This window comes from Arachis duranensis, chromosome 3 (genome assembly GCF_000817695.3).
Source record: "Arachis duranensis cultivar V14167 chromosome 3, aradu.V14167.gnm2.J7QH, whole genome shotgun sequence".
Taxonomy (NCBI): Eukaryota; Viridiplantae; Streptophyta; class Magnoliopsida; order Fabales; family Fabaceae; genus Arachis; species Arachis duranensis.
The window spans coordinates 5,042,266-5,054,919 of NC_029774.3; positions in this window are offsets into that span (position 1 = coordinate 5,042,266).

Below are 12,654 nucleotides of genomic sequence, written 5' to 3' on the forward strand. Positions count from 1 at the left end.
TGAAATGGAAAAAAATTTAAAGATTGAGTAAAGAATACTCCCTTTGAATTTGAATTTCTTCCCCTTTCTAATTGTCACATGGCTCCCCCTTAATATATGCCATCTTTACCAAGGGAAGCTCTATACCTGTAACAATTTTAAATCAAGCTTCAAGTAACAATGTTATTCAGCATATTAATTTTGAAATGTTGAATGCTTGATTTATGGGCAGAGTTTGGTGATATACAAAACTCATTTGTTATCAGCACATTGATTATCTGCTCAATCTTTTACACACATCAACTAAGCACCAAAACAATGTTGTTCAAAAATTATTTTTCAGTCAAAATATCAGAGCCATATCATTCAAGTGAGGAAAATGTTTTTGAATCACGCATGATCAAAACATGGCAGCTGTTAGATATCACAGTTTAAAGGAACTGCCAAAAATAAGTTTTCAAACCAACATATTTACCAAGATGAATAAGAATATTCCTTTTTTTTTAATAAAAGTATGTTCATCAAGATAAATCAACATCCAGACATTCATATAATCAGAATAATATATTTGTCAAATAGCATCATAAACTACTAAATGCCAAATGCATTTTCAGCAGCAATAACCATAGTGAAACAAATGCACTATCAACATGCATTCTCTAAACAAGGGTGATCATAAATTTTCAATTGAAAATTTCATCCCCTGTTTCATCAGTTCCTCCCCTGTTTTTCATTAGTTTCAATTTTAATTTTGGAGACTAATTTTCCTCCCCCTTTTGTCATCAAGGGGCACCTGTACAAAATATGAAGAACACAACAAAATATCCATAACAAAGTAACAAGAGTGTATCAAAGTATCACAGAGCAGTGAGTATCAAGTCATGCTCATACAAAAAACAGATTGAGTCAAATGGAGCCAATATCAAATAAAAGTAAGCAAACAAACATCATTCATCAGAAAGATTGAATTCTGAACCAGAATCAGCTTCGTAATCCTCTGTTCCCATTTCATCATCAAAGCTCTTAATCATGAAGCCAACTTTGTCATGACATTTCTTCCAAGCCCTCTCCTGTTCATATTCCAATTTCCTGGCAGTCTTGTGGGATTTGAACATTAACTTGGACATGTTGCGCATCTCATTGAGAACCTCCCGAATTGATGCAGTAACATTTGAGAGTTCAGGATGGCTCTCCGGATCACTGAGAGATGGTTCAGAAGGGACAGATTTCTTGCCTTTCTTGCCCGAAATTCCTCCTCCTTTAATCATTGAAACCTTGTTCTCAACAGATTCATTAGTCAAATCAACCTTAAAATACTCAAATATACATGTGAGGAACATGCCATAAGGAAGATTAGCCTTTTTGGTACTTTTCGCTGCTTCCCACATATGACGTAACATAATATAAGCAAATGAAATTTGGGAAGAAGTAAGAAGAGCAAATAAAATGATAGAATCAGAAACTGTTACTCTGCGGTGAGAACCGCCTTGTGGAGTGAGAATGTGAGTGATAATACGGTGCAACAGAGAGTTCTCAGGGTCGAATGCTCGATGAGTTGGAATTAATCCATCCAAACCAGAGAGATTGACACAAATGTGTTGCAAGACAGTTTGCTGTGCAATGCCAACTTGATCGTCCCACTTATCAACCATGTACACTTTTGGCCCTTCATCTTCATATCCAAGAGCAGCGCCTATGGTTTGAGGATTGAGGGTCATGTAAACACGTTTGACGTAAGAGTAAATTGAGCCATCAATCAAACGCATGTTTGCATAGAATTCCCGGACCAGCCCCGGGTAAATAAATTTCTGAATGTGAATCAGTGGAGTCCACTTCAGAGTATCAAACATAGAAGTAAAGTTGATTCCTTTGGTGGCCAGTTTCTCAAGATTTACCAAGTAAGAAAGGCAGAGAGAACGTTTCAGCAACACTTCCTTGTGAAATTCATAGAAAGCACATGAGTAGAACCGAGAGGGATCAAAGTGAGAATGAGTTTTGTGAAATTTGTTCTTGAAATCGAGCGACTCCAAATTTGCAGGTTCTCTTGTATCATGCAGAACAAAGCTTTTCGGCCTTTTCTGAGAGCTTTTTGTGTGTGGAGTGGGTCTTTTCGGCGGTGATGGTGGTGGTGAGGTATGTGATTCTTCTTCTTCTTCTTGAACACTAGGTTCCTTGTTCTTTCCTCTCCCTGAAGATTTGTGAGCGATGACCTTGCGGCGCATGGTTTCGGTCCTTTTGGAAGGAGGTGATTGAGTAGAAGAGGAGGTAGAATGAAGATGGATATGTGTATGAGTTTGAGGTGATGAAAACGGTGGGCTTTTTGGAATGGTGGTTCGGCCACTTCTCTTGTGTGCCGTTTTTTTTTCATGGTAGGATGAATGGGGAAGTTGAATATGAAAGGGAGTGTCGAAAGAGAGTGAGGAGAGAAGGAGGTTAGTGGGGCAATTAATGTGGATTGGAGAGAGATGATGGGGAAGTTAATAACCATAATGGCGCGGTTATTAACCAAGGGGTTTTGAAAAAGGTGGTTTCCTATAATCAAGGGATTAGATGTAGAGAGGGATTTGATTTGACAATAACCACTTCCAATGAGATTTGAAATGACAATCAAAAATATTTTGATCATCATAAAATGAGGGATCAATAAAAATCAATGAGGGGTCAAACTAGATTTTGTGGGGCTCATCAGAGGCAAAGTCTGCGCAGCCTCCCCCTTAATCATAGCTCCTTCAGCATGCCTTGTTTTTATCTCGTCCATTCCTACGAGATAAACCTGGACAGAATCAGAATTTCACAATTTTTCAACATGATTTAAATCAAACATTCCCAAACTTTTCCTTAACAAACAGAATCTATCTTCACAAAGGGGTTTTGTAAAAATATCAGTAAGTTGTTCTTCAGATTTTACAAATTGAATATCAATAGTACCCTTTTGCACATGTTCTCTAATAAAATGAAATTTGATTTCAATGTGCTTTGTTCTTGAGTGCAGAACATGATTTTTGGAAATATTTATTGCACTCATGTTGTCACAAAATAAGGGTATGCTATTGATTTTTAATTTGTAATCTTCCAATTGAGTTTTTAACCAAATTAATTGTGAACAACAAGCAGATACGGATATATATTCAACTTCAGCTATGGATAGAGCCACTGTGGCTTGTTTCTTACTTGACCACATGTTGAGTGAGCTTCCAAGGAAGCAACACATGCCCGAGGTGCTCCTTCTATCCACTCGATCTCCTGCATAATTTGCATCACAAAACCCTACTGCACAAAAATCATCAGATTTTGGAAACCACAAGCCATAATCATGTGTTCCCTTAATATATCTAATGATGCGTTTAACGGCCGATAAATGGGATTCTTTTGGGTGAGATTGAAATCTTGAACATACACCCACACTTTGAACAATATTTGGTCTAGAGGATGTAAGATACATTAATGAACCAATCATTCCCCTATAACGTGTCTCATCCACATTTTGGCCATCATCATCCTTTTCAAGTTTAGTGTTAGGATGAATTGGTGTTCCCATTGGTTTGGAATTCTCTAAGCCAAATTTCTTTATCAATTCTTTTGCATACTTGCCTTGGTGAATAAAAGTACCACTAGGAGTTTGCTTAATTTGGAGGCCAAGAAAGAAAGTTAGCTCTCCCATTAAACTCATTTCAAACTCACTAGTCATGAGTTTTCCAAACTCTTCACACAAGGACTCATTGGCCGATCCAAACACAATATCATCCACATAAACTTGAACAAGAAGGATGTCATCATTAGAAACTTTAATGAACAAAGTAGTGTCGGTGGTTCCCCTTTGAAAATGATTTTCTAATAGGAAGGCACTAAGCCTTTCATACCAAGCTCTAGGAGCTTGTCTAGAAAACATGATTTGGAAAATCTTTATGTTCAAAACCGTGGGGTTGGGCCACATACACTTCTCTATCAATAAAGCCATTAAGGAAAGCACATTTAACATCCATTTGAAACATTTTGAAACCCTTATGAGCAGCATAGGCAAGAAGCAACCTAATTGCTTCCATTCTAGCTACCGGAGCAAAAGACTCATCAAAATCAATTCCCTCTTCTTGATCGTAACCTTGGGCCACTAATCTAGCCTTGTTACGAACAACTTGTCCATCCTCACCAAGTTTATTTTTAAATACCCACTTAGTACCCGTTACCTTCTTACCATCCGGATGAGGTACTAATTTCCAAACCTCATTTTTGTCAAATTGAGCAAGCTCCTCTTGCATGGCCTTGACCCATGATGGATCTTCAAGAGCTTGTTTGACATTTTTGGGCTCCATTTGTGACAAGAGAGCAAAGTTGCTAGGTTCGGTTTGCCTTTTGGTGGAGGATCTTGTTGTTATTCCTTGAGAGGGATCACCAATGATGAAGTCATGAGGATAATCCCTCATAGACTTCCATTCTCTAGGCTTTCGGACAGGTGTAGAAATTTGATGAACTTCTGGTGGTCTCACTGTTTCAGTTGCTCGTGCCTCCTCAGGAGACAAAATGGAAATATCTCCTCCAATCTGACGAGACAAAACTGGGCTGACAGATTCTTCATTTTGCACAGATTTAGGATTTTCTTTATTTGTTCCATCTTCTTTACAATCTGAATCATTATCCTTCACAGTACTGGGAATTAAGTTAGAATCACAAAAAGTAACATGTATGGATTCCTCTATGGTTCTATATTCTTTGAGATAAACTCTATAGGCCTTGCTTGTGATGGAATATCCAACAAATATTCCTTCATATGATTTTGGATCAAATTTTCCAAGGTTTTCCTTATTGTTAAGAACAAAGCATTTGCATCCAAAAACATGGAAGTACTTAAGATTTGGAGGGGTTCCTTTCCATAGCTCATAAGGAGTTTTCTTTAACCCTTTTTCTAATGATTGTTCTATTCAAACTATAACATGCTGTGTTCATAGCTTCAGCCCATAAAAATTTAGGAATTTCATTCTCACATAGCATGGCCCTAGTCATTTCTTGAAGGCTTCGATTCCTTCTTTCAACCACCCCATTTTGTTGGGGGGTTCTAGGACATGAGAAATTATGAGAAATCCCTAAGTCATCACATAATTTTTCAAAGTCTTGATTTTCAAATTCTCTTCCGTGATCACTTCTCAAATGGGCAATTTTCAAATCCTTTTCGTTTTGAATTTTCTTGCAAAGGGTGGAGAAAGCATAAAATGCATCATTCTTATGAGCAAGGAAAAGTACCCAACCAAATCTAGAGTAATCATCAACCACCACAAGACCATAGTGTTTACCTCCTAAACTTTGAGTTTTAGTAGGACCAAAAAGATCAATATGTAACATCTCCAATGGCCTTTTGGTTGAGATTCCATCTTTTATTTTAAAAGAGGATTTTACTTGTTTGCCCAATTGGCAAGCATCACAAGTAAGATCCTTATCAAACTTGATGTTTGGAATTCCTCTAACCAAATTATTTTTGACTAGCTTAGAAATTTGGTACATGCTAGCATGTCCCAACTTTCTATGCCAAAGCCATTTTTCAGATTCAAGAGAGGTAAAGCATGTTACATTTTGTTCCTTTAAATCCTCAAGAGTTAATTCATATACATTGTTGCATCTTTTAGCTTCAAATAAAACATCTCCAGTTTTCTCACAAACAACTAAGCAAACAAACTTCTTAAAAATAACTTCAAAACCCAAATCACATAATTGACTAACACTAAGCAAGTTATGTTTCAAGCCATGTACAAGAAGGACATCATTTATACAAGATGAGAGATTTTTACCCACTTTCCCAACAGCCACTATTTTTCCTTTTGCATCATCACCAAAGGTAACAAGTCCTCCATCATATTCATCAAGCTTTATGAAGAAGGTTGTCATTCCGATCATATGCCTAGAGCATCCGCTATCCATGTACCACATATTTTCCCTTTTTTTGGACGCTAGGCATACCTACAAAATAAGCTCAAGTGACCTTAGGTATCCAAATTTTCTTGGATCCTTTCACGTTAAACCATCTCCTATGTCCCAAATCATTGTAATAAAAAACAACTTTGTAAACTTTATCACCAATCATTCTTTCACCAAAGAAACATTGAACTGGAAAATGACCACTACGATTACACAATCTACAAAATTTTGGAGTTGCTGTTTTGTTAAAGTAGGTGGGATCTTGAAACCTTGTGTCATTGGATGAAGAATGTTTATCTTTAAAAGATGGTTTCTCATCAGTTTTATAAAATCCTAATCCAGCTTTATCATAAAGAGGTTTTTGACTGGCCAAAATTTGATTAAGATTTTCAGAACTTTGTGTAAACTTGGCTAAGTCTTCCTTAAGCCTTTTAACCTCTTCAAGCAACTCTTCATTTCTTTTAAAGCAGTCTACATATGTAAGGACAGAATGGTCACTTTCACAGCTTCTAATTTGGGCTCTTAACTGCTTATTTTCTTCAACAAGATCATAAGTAGTTTCGGCCTCCCTTAGTTTTTCTTTGAGAAAATCATTTTCAGCTTTAAGAATGAAAATTTGTTGTTCAAGATCTTGATTATCAGTCAGAAAACATCTTATTTTTTCAGAGAGGTGATCTATCATGAGATGAAGGTCTTCAGTGTCTGGGTTTTGAAAAAATACCTGATCTACATTATCTGCCATGAGACAAGGCTGTGACTTAGTCTCAGATTCTTCATCACTGTCCGAGTCATTTTCTAAGTCTTCCCATGAAGCCATAAGACCTTTCTTCTTTCCTCCTTTTCTCTTCTCCTCCCTTTTTAACTTGGGACAATCAGATTTGTAATGCCCCTTTTCCTTGCAGTTGAAACAAGTAACTTTGCTAAGGTCTTTCTTCATTTTCCTTGAGCTGTCGCCTTTGCTTTTGTGCTTCATCATTTTCCTGAATTTTTTGGCAAACAACACAAATTCACTTTCAGATGAGTTATCACTGGATTCATCATCCAGAGGGTTAGTGACAGAAGAAAATGCAATTCCTTTCTTTTTTGATTCTTTTTTCAAATAAGTGTTTTCAAAAGCAAGAAGATTTCCTCTCAAATCATCAAGTGTCATGGAATCAAGATTACTGCTTTCAGAAATAATTAAGGCTTTTGTTTCCCACTCTTTAGTGAGACATCTCAGCACTCATCTCACAAGCACAGAATCAGAATGTGTAATTCCCAGAGCATCTAAGCCAACAATGATAGTGTTGAACCGTTCGAACAGTTCATCAATGGACTCTCCTTCCTTCATTGTAAACATTTCATATTCTCTGTTCAACATATCTGTCCGAGTCTTCTTTACAATAGTGGTTCCTTCATGAGTGATTTGTAGCTTGTCCCAGATTTCCTTTGCCGTTGTGCATCGTGATACCCGTTGGTACTCTTCAAAGCTGATAGCACAGTTGAGCAGGTTTACTGTCTTGGCATTTAACTCAACCTTCTTCCTATCTTCCTCGGTCCATCTTGCTTCTGGTTTGAGGGTGACCACTCCTTCAGCATTTGTGGTAGTTGAAAATTGAGGCCCTTCCAGGATAATCTTCCAAAGTCTGTAATCCACTGCTTGTACAAATATCTTCATCCTCTCCTTCCAATAAGTATAATTTTTCCCATTGAAAAGAGGAGGTCTGTTGCTTGATTGTCCTTCGGTCAGATTATAGGACACCACATTTATGCCACTGTTTTCCGCCATGAGGATCTTTACTCCAAGCTGCAAAGCTTTATCTCTTTGAGACCAAGCTCTGATACCAATTGATGGTTTCAGTGGCTAAGAGAAGGGGGGGTTGAATCTTAGCCCCCTTTTTGCTTGCTAACACTTGCTAAACTTAGAAGAAACTTTTCTGTTTTTAGCTCGTCCCTAGCCACGAGACATTTTCATTTTGTCTCGTCACTTGACATGAGACATTTTTTATTTTTCATCTGAACAGTAAAAACAGAATTGAAGTAGGAAGAGAGAGAGAGGGAAGATTACACCCAGATATATCCTGGTTCAGCTGCTAAGTGCAGTGCAGCCTACATCCAGTCTCCATCACAACAATGATGGAATTTCACTATAATCATCCAGATTACAAATTGTAAAGTGCTAACCCAACTTACAAGGGGATTCCCATAGAATCATGAAACACAACACAGATGTACAAAAGAACTCTAAGACATCTATGGCTTTTTCTTTTAATTTTGCACTCTCTGCCTTTTTCCGCTCTATGGCTTTTTTATACAAACCTCACTGTTTGCCTTTTTTCCATGAGACTCAAGACATGACAAAATTAAACAGAAAAATACTAAACAGAATACATTGAAGGAGAAGAAAAATCTGTTAGCTCATGTAGCTCTGAGAACTCTGTGCCTTGCACTCTCAAATTTTCTCCTTGCTCCAAACAGTGGCTGTTCTCTCTTTCTAAAGAAGAGGGAAGCCTCCACACTTGAAGCCAACACCTAAACCAACTTCTTCCTCCTTCAAGAAACAGAACCGGTTCGGCCACATAGAGAGAGAAGAGATAACCCTGCAAAACCCAACATGCAATTACCTCTAGTCCTTTCTTGATCACCACTCTTCATCAATCCGAGCTCTCCATCCTTGGCTTGCTCTCCAAGATGAATTTCTGGCCCTTGATGCTTTATGATGATGATGACTTCATCTGCTTCAATCTCTGCCTCAACCATCACTTCGCCACTCTAGCTACTTCCTATGGTGGTTGAGCAGAATCAAAGACAAGTCATGCCTCAAGAATCTCCCTTGCTGGCCGAATCTTCTTCCTTCTTTTTGAGTATGAATGATCCGAGATTACCTCACCAAATCTTACCACATTTGGTGATTATCTCATCCACAACATACTTTTAGTTTTCTTTTTCTTGCCATCATTAACTTGATGGCATTGAAGCATGCAGCTTCTTCTTTTTCTTTTTGGTAGCTGAACATAGTGTCCATAGCTTCCTGGACAAGGACCGAAGAAAGAAGAAAGAGATGAGAGAGAATAAACAACTTGGAAGGAAAGTAACTAAATGAGTTTATCAATTCAAGTGAAAAAGTGTTTTTACTTCCCTAGTGGTTTAGCGTGTAGCATTAATCATAATGATTCCCATCAAATCAAGGTCAAGTTCTCTCTCATGTTCCCCATGCTAGTGAATTAAATTTCAAATCCTTCCAAAAAGTGAAATGGAATCCGTTGGAAGCATTGAGACTTTTTCCTTGTTTCATGGATTCGGATAAAGCATGGAAACATTCAATAATGTTGGGCTTGGTGCAATAGAGTTCATTTTGGCCCAACTAGTAACATTTGCTTTCCTGATTGATTTTTTGGATCAAGTATTTAACAAATAGGAAAGCTTTCATTTGGGATTGTAGTAACAATAACTCAATCTGGCCCAATAACAAGAATAATAATTCAACCACAACAAATAAAACATTTTTGCATCAATGCTGAATGTACTTATAGAACACTTGGGCTTGCAATGATTTTTCTTTTATTTTCGGCCCATATTAAAAACCTGCATCACAAAATTATTAATTAACATATGTTAAATGAAAATCAAATTAATAATTTTGTAATTAATTATTTTAATAATATTTGTTCATCATCAAAATTAAATTAGAGTTTCCAAACTCATCACCCTTGACAAATTAATATATCCTATCAAATTAGTTGTTTAACAAAACATTTTTTAGGAAATTATTTTTCAGAATAACAATGTTTTAGAGGCTAAAAATTAATTGGTATTTCAACTGAAACCCTCGTTGTTTTCTGCTCTCAAGAGCTGCGATTTTGGAAGCTTGAATGCTATACCTTAGCTAACTAAAGGAAAAGGAATTCTGTGTTTTCAATCTCCATCACAGATGCTACTGGAAATTACTATGAGAACTACTGTAACAAGTTGAAGTTGAAGGTGCTGGTCTCATATATATCGGTATTCTCATGATACTGATAGAGGAGTGTTACGGTCAGTAATTTTTGTGTTTTGTAATAATTAATTGACCATTAATAATATTTTTAATGGTGTGAGATTATATCTAATGGTGTGAAATTGAAATTTTTGGAAGCTAACATTTAATCATAAAAAAAAGTAAATAATTTTTTATTATTAGATATAATCTCACACTATTAAAAATATTATTGATGACCAATTAATAATTACAAAATACAAAATTTACTGACCCTAACACTCTTCTATCAGTATATATGTTGGTTTGTCGTTTAGTATCCATTTATTTAAGTTGACTTCATAATCGGAACTACTATTTTATCATACACATGGAAGAAGAAGAATTAAATAAAATCTATTATTTCTTTATGCAGAGTCGGTAAAATAATATTCATTAAGAAAATAATGTTGCTTGACTTTATTTTTTATTTTTTTTTTCGTATAATGCTAACGCCTGATGTTGCTGGCTGGAACATTTGTGACTTATCACTACTTTCGGAACATTTGAATAGTTAAATAACTGTTATAATTATGATACTGTTCATTCATTGTAGAAAATGCAACCTGTTGTATCTCTATTATTCTCTTGCTAATTGAAATTTTGAAAAGACGTTGGGAAAATCTTTCAAACTAGGAGACGTACGTGTTCTCAATAAGTTGACTTCAGATATGATGAATATAATGGTGTCATGCATGTAGGATTCTAAAGGAATCATTAACATAATTTGCCACCTTTGTTTTTATTTTTATTTTTTTCATTATTCTTTTTTTGTGTGTTGTCAAAGAAATTAATATTTTTCTTCCTATTCCGCATTTCCGCTAAATAACTAACATCTAACCAGCTAATTACCAGTCAATTTGTTATTAATTAGTAATTATAATTTTTTAAATTATCATTAATTAATAATTATTTATATTTTATTTTAAAAAATATAAAATCAATAAATATTAATTATATTTATATATACATATATGAACCATCCTTCTATAGTTCTATGACTATTCCAGAAGCAATCCGTGACCCTATTAAGAAGCGTCACCAATGATGGGTCAGTTGAATCTAGTCAATCTATACACATTGCTCGTGCTGTGTTACTAGCTCCTATTGGCATATTAGTAACGGTTGAACCACCAATTTTAACGCTTACTTCGTTCTAAGATAAAGAAAATGAAATCCAAGGTAAAGTTTTCTTCTATGATGAGAGTTCAAAGCAGATTCTCATTTGGGTAGTACTTACCTTGTTTATTAATTGTTCTTGGAAGATGGATATTGGATCTTCTTACAGATATAATTATTAATTATATGTTTTTAATCAATTCAAATTTTTTTAAATGAGTAATTTCATGATATACGTTTATGACTAAAATTTATAATTGGATATTTGTCGTGTTCAAAATAAAAAATTTAACATAGCACAAATAAAAAAATTAAAAAATTTATGCAAAAAATTATATTAAAAATATAATAATTCATGTATTTTTTTTCACATATTTATAATAGCGTTTAATTCTTTAAAATAAGTATATGTAGACGCATACGTAATACAAGAAGTTAGATTCAAGTTTACATATGCTGATGAATTGATAGCTATCTAGTTAGGATCTGGTTTCATGTATAGTCTATATCTATGAAGTATGCACATTTTGCTGAGTTGTCGTGTTTGCATGTTGGACACGTTTTGAATATAATACTCGTTCGATACGCGTATTTGTTGTATTCATCTGTATCTTACTGAAAAATAAAAAATTTTTGTCATACGTCTGGACACACCTAAATACCATCATGTGTCAGTGTGTCCAGTCTTATTCTTAATATATATTTTTAAAATAAATTTAGATATAGTATATATTATTATTTATTAAAACAAAAAAATTTTAAATACTTGATATCACTAAAATAAGACATTAAAAAGAGTTAAAAATTTTAATTTATATTTTAATATCAATAAAATATCAAAATATTATTACGGTTTATCTAAAAACTACTTTATATTTTATATGTATGTGTGTTTCCGTATCATATAAAATTTTAAAATTCACATGTCGATGTGTCCCGTATCATATTGTGTCTCGTATCCATGTCAGTGTCCGTGCATTGTAGATCTACATCCTTAACATTTCTTTCTTACATTAAGATTTCAAATAATTTTCATGACCTAATAATTATCAAAACTTAAATAGTCAAAATCGCAGTAGTAATTTATGTCGGAATCGCAATTTGATTAATAACTAAAACTTTAAAAGTTAAACCACATGTTACCGTGATTTATGTTTTTTTTATTAAAACAATATTTTGTACAAATATTTAACTATAATGAGAGAAAAAATTTCCAAAAAATATAAATTAAAACTGATAATTACCCCCTTTATTTGACCTTTTTATCTTTAAGACAATATATTTTTACGTGTATGGTAATGGCACAATTCCTAACCATGAATGCCACCAAGAAATCTGCAACTCCACAACTATATATGTTTTTAAGTTGCATGCACAAGCTAGTGACAAGTGGTATTGATGAGTGCTCTGCTTGCACAAATAAACGTTAACATTTTACGGGAAAAAATATACCGAGCCAACTCTCCATGACATGTATATAATTTTGCTCCTTCAAATATGGTTGTACTTACAAGTATGCTTATCCGGACAACAGTATTGTCTTCGTCAACTCATCATCTTATGTATGTTGCTTTCCTTCATCTTAGCTCCAGTTAAATTAAAAATAAAAAAATACAAAAAAATTATTAGAATTTATTATTTTTTATTATCAATGAATT